This window comes from Panthera tigris, chromosome A2, assembly GCF_018350195.1.
Source record: "Panthera tigris isolate Pti1 chromosome A2, P.tigris_Pti1_mat1.1, whole genome shotgun sequence".
Taxonomy (NCBI): Eukaryota; Metazoa; Chordata; class Mammalia; order Carnivora; family Felidae; genus Panthera; species Panthera tigris.
In genome coordinates, this window is record NC_056661.1 from 145739376 (window position 1) to 145760463 (window position 21088).

Consider the following 21088-nt stretch of genomic DNA (forward strand, 5'->3'; position numbering starts at 1 on the left):
CAGAACGTGCTTGGGATTCTCTCTCTCCCTCTCTCTCTGGCCCTCCTCTGCTTGCTCTCTCTCTCTCAAAAATAAATAAACATTTTTGAGACTCCTGGGTGGTTCGGTCGGTTAAGTGTCTGGCTCTTGATTTCAGCTCAGGTCGTGAGATCACGGTTCATGGGTTTGAGCCCCATGTTGGGCTCAATGAAAACAGTGTGGAGCCTGCTTGGGATTCTCTCTCTGCCTCTCTCTCTCTCTCTCTAAATAAACATTTTTTAAAATTAAAAAATAAAAAATAAAAATGAGGCTTGCCAAGATTGCCCTTATGTTGAAGCTGGATGACAGGTTCATAAGAATGGGTTCATTTTTACTATTCTTCTACCTTTGGGTATGTTTGAAACTTTCTGTAATCAATTTTAAAAGAATAGAAATGAGGTTTCCGAAAACTGTTCTGGATCAGTTAATTCTGAAAAATAGTTTTCTCTTTTTATGCCCCATATAAAAGGGCATCCTAAATATGTTCATTAGTGGAGTTCACAATTGGTTTGGATTCCACATATCACCAAAATGCCTCAACTCTGTATATAAGTCCTGCAGTTGATACTCTGTGATTAAACTTAGGGAAGAAAAAAAGGCTCAAGCAGCTTTCATGAATTAACCGAAAATACTGAAATGGAACATTTTCAGTAAAGATGACCAAAAAAAGTCATTAGTTCTCTGGTTACTTCTTCTTTCATGTTACTAAGACTAAGAGTATTAGAGAACCAAAAATCCATATAATAATCTCTAGAATATACAACTTATTTTATGTCTTGGTGTCTCCATTTTTTTTTCCAGTTAAGTGAGAAGAAACCTTGTGCCTAAATTTGATATCTTACAGAAGCATTTGAGGAATAACCATGTTTGAAAGGGGAGTTTTCTAATGTATCATATAGAATTCTGTTACTATGGAGAGATTGTCTTCTTTGCTAAGAACAAGTAGAAAATGAAGACTCTAAATAAATGAACCATTCTAAAAGTCTGTTTCATAGTGTCATCTCTTTGTAAAATTTCTCATATAAGGTGCCACTTTTTCATTTTCTTCTCAGCTGGCCTGGGCTTAGGGCAATGATCTGACACTCCCATGTATCAAGTATGTGCTAGAATATAGAAATATACATAATCCTTGCCTGGGGTACAGCGGAGTAGGCAGATGTGACACAAAAAAAGGCTCTGGAACTCTAGTGAGTTACAAATGCTATTGGTCTCCAGGAGGCCTATGTGATAGATGTGACCATGGCATGCTTTGTGACTTTTTTGGTTGATTTGATTAAATGTCAATCAAACTTTAAGATAACTATAGGGTGAAATGCACTAGGAGACATTCTACACAGAATCAGAAAGATGTAGAGCAGCTTTCCACTCAGATAAATTCAAATCCTGAGAAGCAAAACCCCTGAAGAACTGAATGTAGGGAAGAGAGGAAGACACTACTTTATGATTAAAAATCAATCAGATATTTACTAAGTGCCTCTTCTGATGATTTCTCACATTTCAGTAGCTTGCAAATCTTGGTTTACAAAATACTCTCACGTACGTTATCTTATCCGATCTTCCCAATGAACCAATGAGGTGAGTGGGGCAATCTTAACTTGAAGAAATTACATCTCAGAGATTTCAATGCTTCCTGAAGGTCTTAATCCAGCTAGATGGGGCAGGGGGCATGGAAGCCACCCAGGTCTCAGACACCATCTCATGGTCATGCCCTTTTGACCACCCAGTATTGTGCCCCTCTATTCTGCGTTTGGTCCTGTGGTGGATTCAAAGGAAGCAAAGCCATGATCCCTGCCCTCAGAGAGTTTATGACCTAGATGGGAAAATGCAAGTTTTACATAATGAAGCAAGCAGAGAATTATTAAGCATTAAACTGTATGAAATGGGCTATATCTACAATAACATTTGGGCTATTTTAATTGGAAAATAAGGTGTGATAAATTCTACCCAAGCACTGGAACATGCACTTGCAGGTGCCCAAGAATGCTGGTCAACTGAATGTTTCTCCAGTCTTCCAGCCAAGCAATCCATGCTTTCCTGGACGAGTCCCATGGTTAATTCTTTTTTTTTTTTAATGTTTATTTGTTTTTGAGACAGAGAGAGACAGAGTGTGAGCTGGGGAAGGGACAGAGAGAGAGGGAGACACAGAATCCGAAACAGGGTCCAGGCTCTGAGCTGTGGGCACAGAGCCCGACACAGGGCTCGAACTCATGAACCATGAGATCGTGACCTGCGCCGAAGTCGGATGCTTAACCAGCTGAGCCAGCCAGGCACCCCTCATGGTTAATTCTTGACTGGGAGGAAAGCCTGTAGAGGAGAAAGGAGAAGACAATATCTTTTCATACACTATCATGTACTTACAGGTACAATGTTGCACCGTGCTCTGGTGACACATGGTTGATTGCAAGAGCCGATTCTTAAAGTGTTGAATCACTTTTAGCCTCTGTTGAACCTCCATCTGAGAACTGGAAGCTTGTGGAAGCGAGTAGCCCTGGCACATCTTCGTTAGGTGCTCTAGGCCGTCAATGGAGGCTACGAAGCAAATTGCTTCTTTGCTTCTTCCTATTTACCTAATTGCAGAGGGAGTAAAAGAGAAGTAAGAAAGAGTCGAATTTTTTTTAAGGCAACTGCCTAGAGGCAGAAGAATGGGCACATTTGTTCTACACCCAATGGAACCGTGGACTTCAAAGGTCTACAGGGACTTTGTGATCATTTTCATTTCCTAATGTTCTAATGCTCAAACCTAAAACTTTCCAAACCCATTTTTGTTTCAGAAGCAAAATTCTGTTGGAAATATCTGTTCTTTATCAACAGAGCAAATCTGTCCTCAGAGACACCTGCAGGCCAGCCACTGTCTCTCCCTGTCTGTATCTCCCCCACTGAGTGGCATATTACCTGAGAGGCTCCAGGAGGACTTCCAAAGCCATCAGTGAGTGACTGACAGCAATCTTTTAAAATAATGCACATGGTTATCCAGGTTACCGGCATTATGGACACTCCTGTGTGGTCTTCTTCAACGTGCTGATTAGCTAAGTGTCCATTGGAGTAGGCCAGCATGGATGGATCTCCTATATAATCCTGCTTGCCACAGGTGAAGAGTCCAAACACTGGCCACATGGCAGACCAGTGCCGGAGTCATTCCTCAAGCATTGATGTGTGCCCACCAATGCAAGGAGGCGAGGGCGTGGGAGAAATCAACTTGGAGTCGGAAGGCAACCTTAACGGGCTATGAGTAAATGTGAAGGTATGCTTCGGAGGCACTGTCAACACTTCCAACAACATTGCTCACTTACACTGAGCACTTGAGTACAAATGTGAACACATTTTGTTTGACTCCTAAGCCCACACACATAGCTGCTACCACTGGACTATTCAAGCTCTCAAAGATGCAGCCATTGAATTATTTTTTCAGGAGTGGCAATGGATTTATGCTGAGTCACTCAGACTTTGATTTCACCCAGTGGTTATGAAAATGGGCTCTAGAATCAGCTCTGTCACATACCAGTTGTGTGACCTTGGGCAAGTGACTTAAAAACTCTCCATGCCTTCGATTCCCCACGTGTGAAAAGTGATAATTATGCCAGCTACCCCATAAAATTGTCATGAGGGTTCAATGAGTTTAGACATCTAAAGAGCTTAGAATATCACCCAGCGCATACTATACACTATATAAGTGCCAGCTATTTTCATTTGTTCGTTCTTCTAATATTAACACCTTAGATCCAGACACTGCTACGTGTTGAGATGTAAAAAACAAATAAGATAGAGCATGTGCCCTCAGTGGGCTTACACTCTGTATTGTATAGCTTAGTGTTTTACTTATCTTTTTTGCCTCACAAAACAGAGGTATTCGACACATGTTTTTGAATGTATGGATTGGGGATTTGAATGGATTGGGGAAACAGGCAAGAATACCGATCATTTCAGTTAAACGACTCTGTTGAACAGTGCCTGCCACCTAGTAAGAGCCTGGCACCATATAAGTATCATTAACTATTTTAATTATTAATTTGGTAGGAAGAATGCTGAGACTTTGTGTGTGGACTGGAGGTTGGGGGTGAGAAGGTGGAGGAGCACTTAGGGAAGTCTTCCAAGAGGCAGGATCACTGAGCTTCGTTTTGATCAGCGAGTGGGTGTTAGCCAGTAAGAAAAGAGGACTAAGTGTGTTCTAGGCAGAAGGAACATTGTGTGCAGAGCTAGAGAGCCGTGAAATAGCACAATACATTCAGGGAACTCCGAGTAGGCAAGTACGACCAGAGTCTCATCCTCGTTGTGACATACAGCGCACGTTTGTTAAATGAGTATTTGAGATTAGAGGCTGGGAAATGAAACAAAACAAATGAGGCATCGCTTGTGTCACCCTGGCCTTTAGCATTGACTCAATAGCCAGTCACAGACTAGGTGGCTGGGGAATTTTCCATTGTTGAGTGTAGTACTTGCCCTGGTGCTAATGTTGTTAGTCTCCATACAGCTCTGCTCTGGAAGAGCAAGCCCCTTCTTAGTCCTCTAATCGAGGAAGTAAATTGACTTAATTTCTCTGTTTTTCAAAGTGATTGAGCTGAATTACAACAAAGTTGATGGCATCGTGGTATAGATGAAAATGTTTTTTCACAGTAACGCAGATTCTCTAGATCAAGGGTTAGCAAACTATGGCCTGAGGGCCAAATCCTATCCACTGCTTGTTTTTGTAATTATGTTTTTTTTGGAACACAGCCATGCCCATTTGTTTACACGTAGTCTAGGGCCACTTGAGCACTATAACAGCAGCCTTGTGACAGAGACTGTATGGCTTGCACAGCCTAAAATATTTACTAGCTGGCTCTTTACAGAAAACATTTGCCAGTCTTGCTCTAGGGTCATCTCTTCTAATCTGACGTTAAGTAGAAATCACCTAATATTTAAGACAGAAGACTGAGTTGGTTTAGAACGAACATGGCAAACAATAGATTATTAAATTTTTTAAATTCTCTACCAAGGAAAGAGAGGATTGCAAATATGTTAGCCGTAAAGAGTTCAATAAATCTGTATAAATGAATAAACATAGATTCTGTGATTGGCCTTCAGAGTTGACTCTGAGCTTCTGGCAGTCGGGGGGTGGGGAGAGGAGGTGTGAAGAAAAAAATGAAGGGAATTGGTCACTGTTTTTGGTTACTTATCACTTCATAAAGAACCACTTTAAAATGTAGTGGCTTAAAACAGCTACCATTTACTATTTCTCATGAGACTGTGCATTGGCTGAGTGTTTTTGCTAATCCAGGCTGGGCCTGGCTGATCTTGGTGGGCTTGTCCATGCATCTGTGGTCAGGTGGTACATTAGCTCTGGGCTGGCTGGTCTGGGATGGCCTCAGCTAGAACGGTTCATCTCTACTCCACATGATCTCTCATCCCCTAGCAGGTTAGAATGGACTTAGGCAAGGAGCCATGGTGGGTTCCAAGAAAGGAAGTGGAAACACATACTTCAGGCTCAGGCTTGGAATAGGCACCCTGTTACTTCTGCATTCTTGTGGCCAAAGCAAGTCAAAGACCAGTCGGGAAATAGACTCTAACTCTTGGTATGAGTTACTGAAAAGTCACATTGCAAGGAGTAGAGAAACAGGAAGGAGAGAATTGGGGCTGTGATTGATGTCAATCAATCAGCAATTAGACCAGCATATAATCCAACCATATTTTTTTTTTAATCATCTCTGTGGTCTAACGTGGAAAAGAATAGTCATCAGGCGTCTATTCAGCCCCACCCACAGGTATGAATCACCAGTATTGTCAACTAAGAGGACCAACATCTTCTAGGTAATGACAAACGCAGAGGAGTGGAAAGAGCCTGTCAGAAGTATGGTACGTATTATATGAGACCCAGACCCGCATTATAATGCCAGTTGACAAATTTCACCAAGGAATTAGACCCAGTCTTAATGGATTAAGGGGATAAGCAAAACCATCGTTACAGAAGTAACCAATGACTAAACATTAGCTTTTGAGACTAAAGCCTAAACAGACCTACACTATTCCTGTTGACCATTCACACTCCTATCCACTTCTGTTTTCAGTTGGCATTAAAATTGGTCACCGTACTCAAAGATGACATTGCTATCTATGGATATGGGTGTGATCAAAAACACAGATAGGGAATAAATATTCTTTTTTAAAACTTAGGAGCCATCTGAGGATATAATCTTTTTATTGCTGAAATATCTTCATTATTACCAAACTTGCCTCAATAAGTAATAAGTATAAATAGCAACAGTGGATGTCAGAAATCCTCCTTAACTCTTCTTTTCCTGGTATCAGGGGATGTCAGTAAGAAGAGAGTAGGCATAGGTAGTTCTTGCTTAGGTTTGAGAACATTCTTTCTGGCCTAGAACCAAAGTGTTTGGCCTTGTCCTCAAGGTGCCAATGGCTTTACACGTGTTTGTTCATGGAACTGCCACCATCAGACTTCTGTAATAGTGGCAACAGTGCATGGGGAGGAACATAACAGGATTTAAGGGACTATTAGACGCCTGTTGATTCAGACACCAGGACCAGCTGTGAATGGAAATGTATGTCAATTTAGATAGAGGGAAAACAAACTGAACTGTTATGATTGAAGAGGTGGAGAGGAAGCTTTCAGAATGCTTGCAGATGACTCCTTTCTGGGAGGATTGCGGGGAGGTAGGGCTGTCCCAGGAAGAACAAACGAAGCTTCCAAAATCTGGGTGCAGGAAATCAGAAGTTAACCTTGGGCGATGTCACATAAAGGCTAAATGATATAACATACATAAAACAGCTGGCAGAGTACTGGGAAGGGTAGACCTCAAAAAATGTCAGTTCCTTTCCTCTCTCTGCATCTCCCAACCCACCCCAGGGATTTCTTAAAAAAACAGAAGACCTGCCAGCCAGTGGCCATTGGAAAGATGTCAGATAGGATAAGCATTTGATAGGTGGTAAAGATCAACAGAATTCACACTCAGGTGGAAGGAGCAGGGCATGTGTCACCTCCCCTGCCCCTCTCCTTATCACAGCTTGGAGGCAGCACAAAGACATTCCTTCCTTCCTGCAGAGGAAGTGTGTGTTCTCTCAGACCTACCTTGGCATTCCTTGATGTCTTAGAGAAGCAGATGACCCTGGCTGAGCAAGACAGTCAGCAGAACAGCAGCCCTCGATGCTGCAATTGGAAATTTCCATTCTTTGCTTGCAGCTCTGAAAAAAAAAAAAAAAAATCTGAAGAGCCCAGTAGCTGGGAAATTTCCACGATGGAAAATTTTAACATATTCTTTAGCTCTAAACTCTGCAGGTTTATGGAGACTATTTTTTTTCTTTTGGTAATTTCCTTCTTTAACAATAATTTATGAACGTGGTAACACTACAGCTGTGGGAATGAGGAGGGCAAGATAACTTGCAGGAGAATGGGTATCGTTGGCTAGCGTAGGCTGGGCTGTATACACATTTGACCACCTGAAACAGAGAAATGCAAATCACTACAAGACCCACTGGCTGGGAACTTGTCCAAAATAGAGATAGTTTGCCCTGGAACACTGCAGAGAAATCTGCGTAGAGACTGGGAGTGGAAAGTAGATGGATACAGCTTTGGAATAGGAGATGGTGAGTTCCATTGCTGCAAAAAGAATCTCAGGCAGATTCCTTAGCCCTCTGCTTCTTAAAACGAAACGTGCATATAAATCACCTGGGAATCTTGGTAAGAGGCAGATTCTGATTTGGTAGCTCTGGGGTGGGGCCCGAGACCCTGTGTTTCTAACTGGTTCCCAGGTGATGCTCATGCTGCCCTTCTGAGAACCACACTGTGAGTGACCAGACCATCAACAACATAAACCTTACCACTATGAGATCAGCTTGCCTTCCTTCAACAGCAAAGCACAAAGGGCAGCCAGAGGTGAGCTCCCTTGGGTTGTTCTCTTAGGTTACAAAGCTAGGGTCTAAGAGTAGAAGTGAATGCCTTCTGGAAAGATGCTTCACGCAAGTCTGAATAAAATGGATCTTTAGAAATGCAGAGATGCAAGCAGTTACCAGAAGCCTGCCTACTCAGCAGGTTGGAGCTGATGGTTTCTGGAATGCATTGCCTTTCCAGAGAAACCTCTGTAACAAGTTGGTGAGAATTCCTAAGCTGGTCCTGTCTTCTGAATGACTCTCTAGCATTGTGGCATGTGGGGTGAAACACCAATGAACTAGCTCTGATTATTCAGGGAGGAAAGCCGTTGGCCAGAGTGGTGTAAAGGGGAAAAGGAATCTGGAAAATAAATTACTTCCATTTCAACCAGAATAATTGTTTCACTTTTAGTGAAATAAAATAAAAAAGAAATAGGAAAAAATTCCATTTTCTGAACAGCTATCTCACCCCTGTGCTACCTATTTGACTGAGATAAAAATCTGTGGCATCTTTATTCCAAGTGTTACCTCCAATTGATCTGTAATGTATCTGCCATGTGTATCTTTAAAGCAACATTTGTCCTCGCTTTTTGTTTTCCATTCAATTGAACTTTGGATGGGTTATTACTACTTTTCAAATTAATGTATATAGAGGAACATACAGCAAAAAAAAAAAAAAAAGAAAAAGGAAAAGAAAAAAGAGGGAGAATCCCAGCATGAAAAAAATGTGTTGTTGAAATCAGAGCATAATAAGCGTGGAATGAATTTGATGATATAAGTGTTAAAATATGTATATTTTAAAAGCAGGTAACTATCTTAGTATCCTAGCATCTACATGGTATTCAGAAATCCTAAATGGCTTACATTTGGATTATTTAGGTATTTGGACTTCTAGAAATTGGCTGGCATCTTCTCTTTCAAAAATCTTCACTGTGGGGTTAAGGTATGATTCAGCATTGAAACAGACTTCCTGATAAGTACAAGAGATCGGTTTGGGTCTGTCTTCTATAGGTCTCCAGGAGCAGCTATTCACCTAAGAACCATCTTAACAACATCTAGCCGATCAAAGAGAATTTGACTCATTGACTTAAAACCCCATCTACTTAATAATAACCATAATAATTATAATGAAATTAAACATAAGTGAGTGCTTTCAACAGGTGAGGCATTTCATCTTTGCAACAAGCTTATAAGCTAGGTACCATTATCATATAGCTGAGAAACTGGGATATAGAGAGCTTAAATGAACTGCCTGGGATCCATACATTATGGCCAAGCAGGGAATAACCGCCTCCGGCCAGCCCCACTTACTCTATTGCTTTTTCCAAAGATCACAGCTACGTCTCAGCTTCATTCCCCTTATCACAGACAGATGGATAGACACGCCTTCTCAAGTTTAACAACTTTGCAGAACTTGATTCAAATACTGAATGTGTTGTTAGTTGCTTACAGCTGCTATTTCTCTAGCCGTGCAGTAAGTCCAGGCAAACTCTTTTGAAGAGCTCATTAAAACTGCTAAAATAAAGTCGTAGAAGCAGGTGCATTCATTAGCTGAAATGCAGACGATTATGTTAATATTGCATTCAGGTGACAAATTTAAAGCCATCAAAATCATGGAGGATAAAAGGATTTTCAAAGCTAAAGTTAACTTCTTCCTTTGTAGGGCTCTTTGCTCTGTTTAAGCATGTGACTGCCTTTGCAGCTGTCAACATAGGGACCTCCAGTGTTACCTCCCCAAAATAAAGCCATATTTGCAGTATTACATTTCCTTTGCAATCTCTTGGGTCTCTATTCAGGAAAAGAAAGGTAAAGAATTGCCTACAACCCTAGCACTATTTTCTAAATAGGAAATTTGACACCTTATTTATAATCTATTGTCAGATTAGGCTCAGGGGAGAGGAGACACATTAAAGAAGATGGTTAAAAATATGTGGACATTGATTCCAGGTATGGATCAGATGGACCAATAGCTCTTCCACTCAACCTTTTCTTTTTTCCTCAAAGAATATTGAGTATGAAGTACATATGCGATGATACATCTGTATTTAGGAGGCTATACATCATAATGTAAATAATAGTTCCTCTAGGAGGATTTTCATTTTCTTTGTGCATGTGTATTTTTGCATTCTCAAATGTTCTGCAATGCATGAATACATGTTATCCTATAAAGTTAAAAACTGTTAAAAACTTACGGAGCAATTAGCCTCTCCACATTCAGTTGTTCTACCTATAAAATTGGGTTACTATTTAACCGCCTAGCATATGGGAGCTGGATGAGATGTTTCCCCAAAGTTCTTTCTTCTCAAATCTAGGATGTCTGCGGGAACATTGATTCTTCCTTTCAGAAGAAAATGTAAGAAAAAAGAAAAGGGCTAGGTATCCAGCCATTTATTTAAAAAACCCACAAAAACAACTATAAACATGCTTAAAGATTTTTTGCATCGTGCCTCAGCACCTCAATCAAGTGGGCATTCATCAAAGTGAAAGCATCTGCCACTTGAAAAGGGAAAGACTGAGAAACCTTTTAAGCCCGAATTAACTTTATTTTTAATTTTTTTTAGCTATATATTCTGGGAAGCCTTTGTAAGCTAATACTCAACATACTGATTTTTGTTCAAATGGTGTGTACAACAACAGTATTTATGATTGCAAATTATAAGTAATGAAGCTGCTATAGACTTGAACCCTCTTTTGATAGAGTATGTTTATATAATGTGTGTGTGTCTAAATAGCTTGAAATTAACAAACTGAAAGACTGGTACAATGTAGTAGTCCTATTTTTGCGTTCTGTCCTCTTCAACCCTTCTTCTGTCTCTTGTACTTTCTTTTCTTCCAACAGAATTTAAAAGATTTTTGATCCCATTTTAAATGAAAAAGAATATAGAAAGCAAGAAAGATCTCCTTGGGATGAGTAAGCATGTACAGAACTTCTACATACATATGTGCTACATGCACACCCCTTTGGTGGTCAAGAGTAGCCTACCCGGGGCACCTGGGTAGCTCAGTCCATTGAGCGTCGGACTCTTCGTTTCGGCTCAGGTCATAATCTTGTAATCTTCTGGTTCAAGCCCCACTCTGCACTAACAGTGTGGAGCCTGCTTAGGATTCTCTCTTCCTCCATCTCTCTCTGCCCTTCCCTGCTCATGGTCTCTCTCTCTTATTTATTTATTTATTTAAAATAAATAAATAAACTTTAAAAAAAAATAAAGAAAAGTATTTAAAAAAAAAAAAAAAAAAGAGTAGCCTATCTGAAGCCCTGTCCCAACCTGCCATCCATCAGTCTCTGGTTGGAACTTAGTGTGTGGGCAGTTCCTTCCACTGCTGGACAGCTCCAGCTCTCCTAGGAATACTCTCCCACGCTCCATTTCCTGTTTACCAGAGCTGCCACCCTCACAGAAGCTGCAGGTTCAAGGCAGAGTGAGGAAGGTGGCCAGAAGACACCTATACTTCCAATGTGGAGCATCACCACCATAAGATTGGAAGGTAAACTTCAAAGCACAGAATTTAAAGATGAAAGGAATTTGAGAGGTCATGTTAGTCAAGTTCTCTTTAAATGCATGTCTTTTCTAAAGCATACCTGATAGTCATCCTGACCTCAAAATTTTCCAATGACGAAAAATGTCCTACTTTTTTCACTTATATACCGATAGATGGGTAGATAGAGCACAAACAGCATTACACCACAATGCAAAAAAAGGAGGGAAAAGAAGTTATTCCTATCCTGCTACCATTAAAAAAAAATCAACTATTTTTGAATTTCTGTTGCTGATCCAGGATCCCCCAGCCTCAAGTAAATATAACCCTTTAAGATCCATGAGAAATGTGAAGAGACTGAACCATTTGGCTTAAAGACACTTTGGAGATTTTATTAGTTCATGGTGTCCATCACCCCATGAGAGTCAAGGAAGGAAGGAAGATTGTGTAAAGAATTAGTAAGCCTCAATACCACAGTCTCTCCTGAATCCACACCCCTTTGTCACTCTGACACCTGTACAACAAAGGAAAATTTCTGAGATTGTTTTATCCAGGGATCTTTCCAACACTTACAAATACCATCTAAGTTGGGCAATGTGTTCCCAAGTTACCTAAATCATACATACGGTAGTATTCCTTTCAAAGGAAATTGAAGTGTTTAGCAGTATTATCAAATAACTAGATGTGACAACACAAAGAATAAAAATAACAAAAGAAAATCTTTCAAAGATAGTGTGCCATGTGGAAACAGTTCCTGCCGTTTCACACTGGCTCTGCAGGAGATTCTTTCAAGATGAGTTTAAAATGAAAGCAGTATTTACCCAAAGAATACAAAAATACTAATTCAAAGAGATACATGACCCTCCCCATGTTTATAGCAGTATTATTTACAATAGCCAAAGTATGGAAACAGCCCATGTGTCCATCGATTGATGAATGGATAAAGAAGATGGGAGATATATATATCAACAACAGTATTATTCAGCCATAAAAAAAGAATGAAATCTTTTTTTCAATGACATGGATGGAGCTAGAGAATGTAATGCTAGGCGAAATAAGTCAGTCAAAGATAAATACCATATGATTTTGCTCATGTGGAATTTAAGAAATAAAACAAATGAGCAAACAGAAAGAAAAAAAAAAAAAGAAGAAAGACAAACCAAGAAATAGACTCGTAACTATAGAGAACAAACTGATTGTGACCACAAGGGAGGTGTGGAGAGATGGGTTAAATAGGTGATGGGGACTAAGGAGGGCACTTGTCTTGATGAGCACTGGGTGATGTATGGAATGGTTGAATCACTATATTGTACACCTGAAATTAATATAATAATACTGTATATTAACCAACTGGAATTAAAATAAAAACTTTGGGGGCACCTAGGTGGCTCAGTTGGTTAAGCGTCTGACTCTCGATCTCAGCTCAGGTTTTGATCTCAGGGTCGTTCAAGCCACACGTTGGGCTTCATGCTGGGCTTTATTAGGTTTGAAGTCTAATAAATAAATAAATAAATAAATAATAAATAAATAACACTTTAAAAATTATTAACTAAAAGTTTGGTCCTAAAAAGTGAAAGTAGTGTTGAGTTTGGGGAGCAAATTCAAAAAATCAATTAGCTAATAGAAGAAAGACTGTGAACTACAATTTTGGCTAAATAAATAGAACAGAGAGGTTTTAAAAATGATTATTATTTGAATGAATTGTAAAAAAGCTATTTAAAAAATTCAAACAACACAGAAGAATGTAAGGAAGAAAACAAAAAATACTCACTTCACATCCTACCAACTAAAAATCACTATCACAGATTTTATGGGAATATCATTCCAGACATGGAAAAAGAGATATTTTAGAATTTTCAAAGAGATTTGCACTCAGGCAATGAAAGGTGGTCTTACTGATGATGGTCTAAAGAGACCCCAAACCTAAGTTTTTATAATAATGTCTACTTCATCTGAAAAGTAATGAAAGGATGTAAAGGTAGGATGAATCCTTAGTCCATAAACAACTATAAAAATATGAGTTCAATAGAAATTAGCAGATATTTTTATTTTTGTCTACATATCCATGATCTGACTCTTGATTTACCTGCATCTAAAACATATTATAGGGGTGTCTGGGGGGCTCAGTCAGTTGAGTGTCCAACTTTGGCTCAGGTCATGACCTCAAGGTTCGTGGGTTCAAGCCCTGAGTCAGGCTCTGTGCTTACATCTCAGAGCCTGGAGCCTGCTTTGGATTCTGTGTCTCCCTCTCTCTGCCCCACCCCCCATCTCTCTGTCTCAAAAATAAATAAACATTTAAAAAAATTTTGCAGGGGGCGCCTGGGTGGCTCAGTCGGTTACCGTCTGACTCTTGGTTTTGGCTCAGGTCATGATCTCAGTTTCGTGGGTTCGAGGCCAGCATCGGACTCGGCGCTGACATTGTAGAGCCCGCTTGGGATTCGGTCTCCCTCTCTCTCTGCCCCTCCCCCACTCACACTATCTCTGCCTCTCTCAAAATAAATAATTAAAAATTTTGAATAAAAAATAAAATAAAATATATTACATTACAATAAGATATGTTTCAGGGAGCCTGGATGGCTCAACTGGTTAGGTGTACAAATCTTGATTTCAGCTCAGGTCATAATCTCACAGTTGTGAGATGGACCCTGTGGCATGCTCGGCACTGGGCACGGAGCCTACTTAAGATTCTCTCTCTCTCTCTCTCTCTCTCTCCTTCTGCCCCTCCCCTGTTTGCACTCCCTTTCTCTCTCAAAAGAAAACACACACACACACACACACACACACACACACATATATATATTTCCATAATGTTTTACAGTTTAGAAATCAATGTCATACTGAGTCTCATGTCATATAAAATAACCAGGGTTTATATTTAGCTGGCACATATTAATTTGGCCATTCCAAATGTTTATGGCCAACTGTACATGCTGCTTAATTGGGCATCTATTTTGATTGACCAGTCTCAGTGCTATGCCAGTTATTATATGCCAGATCAAGATCTATTTTTACTGGTTATGCCTCTTCTTCTGAGCATACTAAATATTTCCCTGATCCAAGATTTATTCTTTTAATTTTCTAGCCTTTGATGTTTTTAAAAATGTGTCATTTTTTAATTTCATTCATTCATTAGTAAACTTACCCCATAAGATTCCTTCTCTTGCATAGGTGAAATAATTTTTATTTATTTGTTTCTTCATACAAAGTAGAGTAAAATTCCCCCTCCCCCACTCCTAAACATACCCCATTAAAGTTGCTTTTTGACAAAGACTTAACTGGGAATTTTCAGACTTGAAGAAAATTTTGCTCCTTTATGTTGCAAAAATCGGAGACACTGTGGTCTCCATTATCTGTGTTAAATTCAGGGAACATTGATTACCCAAATGGCAGATTATCCCCGTTATTTCTATTTAAAATTTTAATGGTAGCTCTCTCCTCCTACTTGTATTTGACTAATGTTAATACAAAATTAGATGCCATTTCCTGACTTACTCACCAACTTACATTGAGAAAATGCAGGTCGAATAGGTGAAAGAAGAAAGCCAATATTTCCTTGGTAACCTACATAATCACAATTGAAGGTAATTGCTTAATCAAAGTACGGATTTTCCATGCAATAATAGCTCTGTTTATCTTGTAAACACTAGAACATTAGACCACCTGATCATTTTTTCTGGGGAAAAAAAGTGTAAATAAATTTAGTAAATTAAATCACATTTTTCTACAGACATATTCTAATTTACTTAAAAAAATTTTTAATGTTTATTTTTGAGAGAGAGAGAGAGAGAGAGACAAAGAGTGCAGGGGAGGGGCAGAGAGAGAGGCAGACATAGAATTCGAAGCAAGCTCCAGGCTCCGAGAGCTGTCAGCACAGAGTCCAGCGTGGGGCTCGAACCCACGAACCATGTGACCCGAGCTGAAGTCAGATGTTTAACCAACTGAGCCATCCAGGTGCCCTGGACATATTCTAATTTAAAGATATAGTTTCATTTTACTTGATTCTTAACTGAGAGTGGCACTTAACCATTCTGTTATTGTTGGCGTTTCATGCATATCAAGCAATAGTTGGGACGCCCATGCCTCTGCTACTTATTTTTACTTTCATTGTACAGAAACAGCAGAACCCACATTCTATGTAAAGAAGTTGAGGCCACACTTCAAAATACTTCTTCCTCCTTCCCTAAATTCATTAAGTGGCCACCTCAGTTTTTGGATGTTTGAAATATCACACTTCATTAACATTCACTAATTAGGCACATTAGAGAAAGGACCAATTTGAATTAGTGAAAACTTTGAATGCTATAATGTTATCAAAAATTCATAGTTTTATCCCTTTGTGGTTCAATATGCCACTCAAGCAGTCTATAGTGAAGTATTTCCAAGAAGGCTACTGCCAGGACTGCTTTAACGATAAGATTCTTCAATATTGTGCACTGTAAGCTTTAAGCAAATGAGTGGGGCGAGGCTACCTAAATATGTTCAGTTCACATTCACTGAGCAGTTACTATATGCTTGGCATCATGCTAGAAAATTTTTGTCCTCTTGAGTTAGCAATTCACTCTGAATTATCACTCATATTGCCTATGACACTTTATCTCATGCTTTATTTAGTACCTGTCTAAATTTACTCATTTATTCAAAAGATTTCTAACAGCTGTAATGGGTTAGGCACAGGCACAAATTCAAAATGACTGGGGTCTTCGGGTGAAGGTCATTTGCCATGTAGATCAACACCAATCAGTCAACCAACAAGCCCTTTGTTCTAGGTACTATAGCTAGTTAAGGGTTTCTCAACTTTGGCACTGATGACATTTCAGACGAGGTAGTTCTTTGTTGTGAGGGCTGCCTTGTGCATTGGCAAAAGGTATCTTTTGCTTCCTTTCATGAGAGGACAGTAATACCCCCACTTCTAGTTTGGATAATCAAAAATGTCTCCATGGGGTGCCTAGCTGGCTCAGTCGGTAAGACATACAACTCTTTGATCTTGGGGTCTTGAGTTCGAGCCCCACATTGGGTGCGGAGCCTATTTTAAAAAATAAGTAAAATATATTTTTAAGAAAATGTCTCCGGATACTGCCAAATCTCCCTGAGGTGGGGTGCGGGAAACAAAATTGCCCCTGGCTGAGAACCATTGAGAGTATGTAAGTAAAGAAGAGAGAGTAATTAAAGAAGTCATACCTTCTTCACTAGATTTTAAAGACCTTGGAGGCAGAGATCCAATCTGATTCACCACTCTACGACTCCCTCCCCACCAAGTAAATCTAGTTTCTGGCATGGGAATGCTTCTTGATGAATGTTCTGGAAAGAACAAAATATCTCTGGAGTAAGTACCTATACTATTGTCAGCCCTGCACAGAGCACTTTGTAAATCCAGAAGATGAATAAGGTAATCAGAGTCAATTCTAACAAATTTTTACGATTTGAATAATCACTTCCTATTCAGAGTATATACCCACTTGGCCAAAGGCCTACGTTTGTATAGGGCTTTAATGTGTATGAAGCATATTTCACATAATAGCATTTGATCCAGATACAAGGATAATCGCTTTGGCCACCTCTGTTTATAATTTAAGCTCCCAAATCCCAGAGCCATATTCTTGGGCAGGAGTGGGAGGTATTTTGATTTCAGTGGCATTGCCTTTGGTTATTAAGAGAAACTCTTAAGATTGGTTTAATAATGCTAAATTTAAAGTTCAGGATTCTCTTTTGCCATATTAGAAGTAGAATATCCAAAAGGCACTCCAGTGATCTAACTGATTCTGGTTTACTTGGATTCCTGGAAATTGCCAGAGGGCTTTAAGGGAGGAGGGAAATAAAGAGTGAGGAAATTTTCCCTGTGGGCAATTGGGGAAAACAAAAATATTTTTGTGCTGTGGAGACTTCTCAGGAAAGGAGGGTTGGCCAGCAGAGGCATCTGCGCAAGGGGAATTTCCACATTTGGGAAAACATGGTCATAATTAATGACTTAGGAAAGCCAAGAAAAGGACCATGTTGGAAAAATATGATTTTCAATGGCCAAATTATTGTCAACTGATTGGGCCAGAAAATTGGATTGTTTTAGAAAGAGATTTTTATTTGTGAATATTTGCCTACAGGTCCTTCCTTCTGTGGATCTATTAAGTAACCTGCCCTTGCCTGAGGAATCAGCTCTTCATAGCCAGACCACTCTCTCTGTCCCTCCCTCTCCTAAGGGAGTGTTTGTGTTAGACTTCTGGCCCAGACATCAGGCCTTTTGCTTTGAACATGATGCTCTGGACTAGCCAGTGGGGCTATTAGCATCCATTAGAATAGCGATGATTATCCAGGATTCTTGAACAAGAGCGGAAGGATGAGACTGCACGACCCTAATGCGGCCATCATTTACTGAGGACTCCATGTCCTAGGTAGGTCCTGTGCTGAGAACATTGAAAAACTATCCTTACTTAGACATGGGGAAACTGAGGCTCAGGGAATTTAAGTAATTTGCCTATGGTCAAATTGCTTTTAACTACCAAGCTATACTTCCCATCCTGTATATAAAGTCTACTCACTAAAATGGAACGTTCTCACCTTGTATACAACCTCTCACTTACTTTTCATTTCCTTCCTCCTATCTTCCCCAGATCACTTCATTTAAACTACATCTGGTCTTGGGGTTGTGCTCATGAGAAAACTCCACGGTTACCCACCATTCTGAAGAGGAGAAATCTGGGTTAGCAGGCTCAGCACCATTCATATCTCTGTTTACCCAGGGAATGATTATGTGGTCAGAATGTTCTTGCCCCACTTTTTTGTTTTCTCTGATCTCCATGATCAATTTTATTAAAACAGGGATGATCATCTTATTCTTCTTCTCCCATAATTTTTTCAATTTCAGAATACAGTTTAATGAATTTCAACATATTTGCCAAAATAAAGGCCAAGTTTTTCAGAGAAGGACATTTAGCTAAGGAAAAAAAAAAAATCTTTCTATTTGACAGGTGGGATATCCAGTAAAATACCTATAAATTCAGGACATTGTTTTGTGAAATGAAAAAACTGCAGGTTAAATCATATCCTGCAACAATTCCATGTTTTAAGCTCCTATGACATAAAGTTAGTCCTGTCCTGCAATTACAATGAATATGAGAAAGCAAACCTAACTAGGATTAAGTCTAACTGTCCCGGATTGAACCTCAGTGGGTGTTATAATTAGTTTAAAAATCATACCATCTTGAAAATAATTTAATATATTTCTTTTCTGATTGCACTTAAACCAGATTAATTAAATCTTATTAATATTTGCCTTCTGAGTGATCCTAGGACCTAGCCAGAAATTATTACCTTTATTTAGAGATGTGAAAAACAAAGGGATGTATTAGTTTTCTACTGCTGTGCAGCAAATTACCACAAACTTAGGGGGTTAGGACTACATCTCGTTTGTTAGCTCACAGTTCTGTAGTTCAGGAGTCTGGGTGGGTTTGGCTGGGTTCTCTGCTTAGGATCCCACAAGGCAGAAATCAAGGTATTAGGCTAGACTCTTATCTGAAGGCTCTGGGGAAGAATCTGCTTCCAAGCTCATTCAGATTGCTGGCAGAACCCAGTTCCTTGTGACTGGAGCACTGAGGTGCCCGTTTTCCTTCTGGCTGTCAGCCGAGAACCAGTCTCTGTTCCTAGAGGCCACACACATTCTTTCTCCCGTGCTCTTCTCTATCTTCAAAGCCGGCACTCACCCTCAAATCTTTTTTTTTATTTTATTATTTTTTAAATTTACATTCAAGTTAGTTAGCATATAGTGCAACAATGATTTCGGGAGTGGATTCCTTATTACCCCTTACCCATTTAGCCCATCCCCCCTCCCACAACCCCTCCAGCAACCCTCTGTTTGTTCTCTATATTTATGAGTCTCTTATGCTTTGTCCCCCTCCCTGTTTTTATATTATTTTTGTTTTCCTTCCCTTATGTTCATCTGTTTTGTCTCCTAAAGTCCTCATATGAATGAACTCATATGATATTTGTCTTTCTCTGACTAATTTCACTTAGCATAATACCCTCCAGTTCCATCCATGTAGTTGCAAATGGCAAGATTTCATTCTTTTTGATTGCCGAGTAATACTCCATTGTGTGTGTGTGTGTGTGTGTGTGTGTGTGTGTGTGTGTGTATACACCACGTCTTCTTTATCCATTCATCCATCAATGGACATTTGGGCTCTTCCCATACTTTGGCTATTGTGGATAGTGCTGCTATAAACATGGGGTGCATGTGTCCCTTCAACACAGCACACCTGTATCCCGTGGATAAATACCTAGTAGTGCAATTGCTGGGTCGTAGGGTAGTTCTATTTTTAGTTTTTTGAGGAACCTCCGTACTGTTTTCCAGAGTGGCTGCACCAGCTTGCATTCCCATCACCCTCAAATCTTTCTCACATTCAGAATCTTTTTGACTTCCCTCTTCTGGTACCAACTGAGGAAACTATTCTTTTAAAGGGTTCACCTGATTGACCCAGGCCCATCTGGATAGTCCCCATATCTTAAAGTAAACTGATTTAGGACCGTAACTGCATCTGCAAAATCCCTTCAGAGCAGTATCTAGATTAGTGACTGAACCAGTACCTAGATTAGTATTTGACTGAAGTCCAGGAGATGGGATTCTTGGGAATTATCTTTAGAATCTTGATAACCATAAGGAAATAGAATTACCCAGTTAACCTGAGATAGGGTCTGGAAATACACTCTCGACAGTATTGAATCAAATAATTTAATTATTACTTTATTCCTGTTTTTTAATGTGTTTTTATTTGTTTTTTAATGTTCATTTATTTTTGAGACAGAGAGAGACAGAGCATGAACGAGGGAGGGTCAGAGAGAGAGGGAGACACAGAATCTGAAGCAGGCTCCAGCCTCTGAGCTGTCAGCACAGAACCCGACGCGGGGCTCAAACTCACGGACTGCGAGATCATGACCTGAGCCGAAGTCGGACGCCCAACCAACTGAGCCACCCAGGCACCCCTTTAATGTGTTTTTAAAGAAATATATGTGTATGGTTTATTTTTTAATGTACGTATTTTGGGGGTGCACATCGCCACATTTCTTATGGATGTATGATCAAAAATGTTGCCAAGGCTATTTTGGGATATGTTTTGTTTCAGGGGCCTGTGAATGTCCAAGTGTTAAGATGTAGGTGTGAAGTTAGACATGGGTGTGTTGGGGGGGGGGGGTTGGTGATGGCAGGCGAAGACAGGCAAGAGGCTGAGATTGTGTTAAGTACAGAGGAACAGTTTATTCTTGTTTATGATGTATTCACAGAAGACCTTTGAGGATGAGAATCATTTTGCTTGCTATTTTCTGTTGACAAGTCCAGAAGTTCAAACACCCCGGGATTCTTTGTGTGTAATTTATGAGCAGTATTGGGGAACGTTTCTAAACATAGGGGCATTTTAGAGTATGCTGGATCTCCATCACCAGAATGCTGTATCCCCAGTGTGAAGAGGTTGAACTTCTCAAAGCTTCTGGTGCACAATTTCCATGTGCTATGGCCCGCCAGATGCACGGGATGTCTGGTATGCAGGCTGAGCCCGTGGGCCCAGCCGGCTGCTGATCCAGAAGCCTGGGCTTACAAAAGGTTGCCTCAGGACTGAGAAGGTGTGGAAAGGACTAAAAGGATCATGGAGGGAAATGAATGAAGGCTGCCGATCAATCTCTCCAATTTTAACATTTTACCCAAAGGACAGTCTTACGAAAAGTCTGGATTTCTGGTGAAGAGAGTACAAACGGTTTTAGC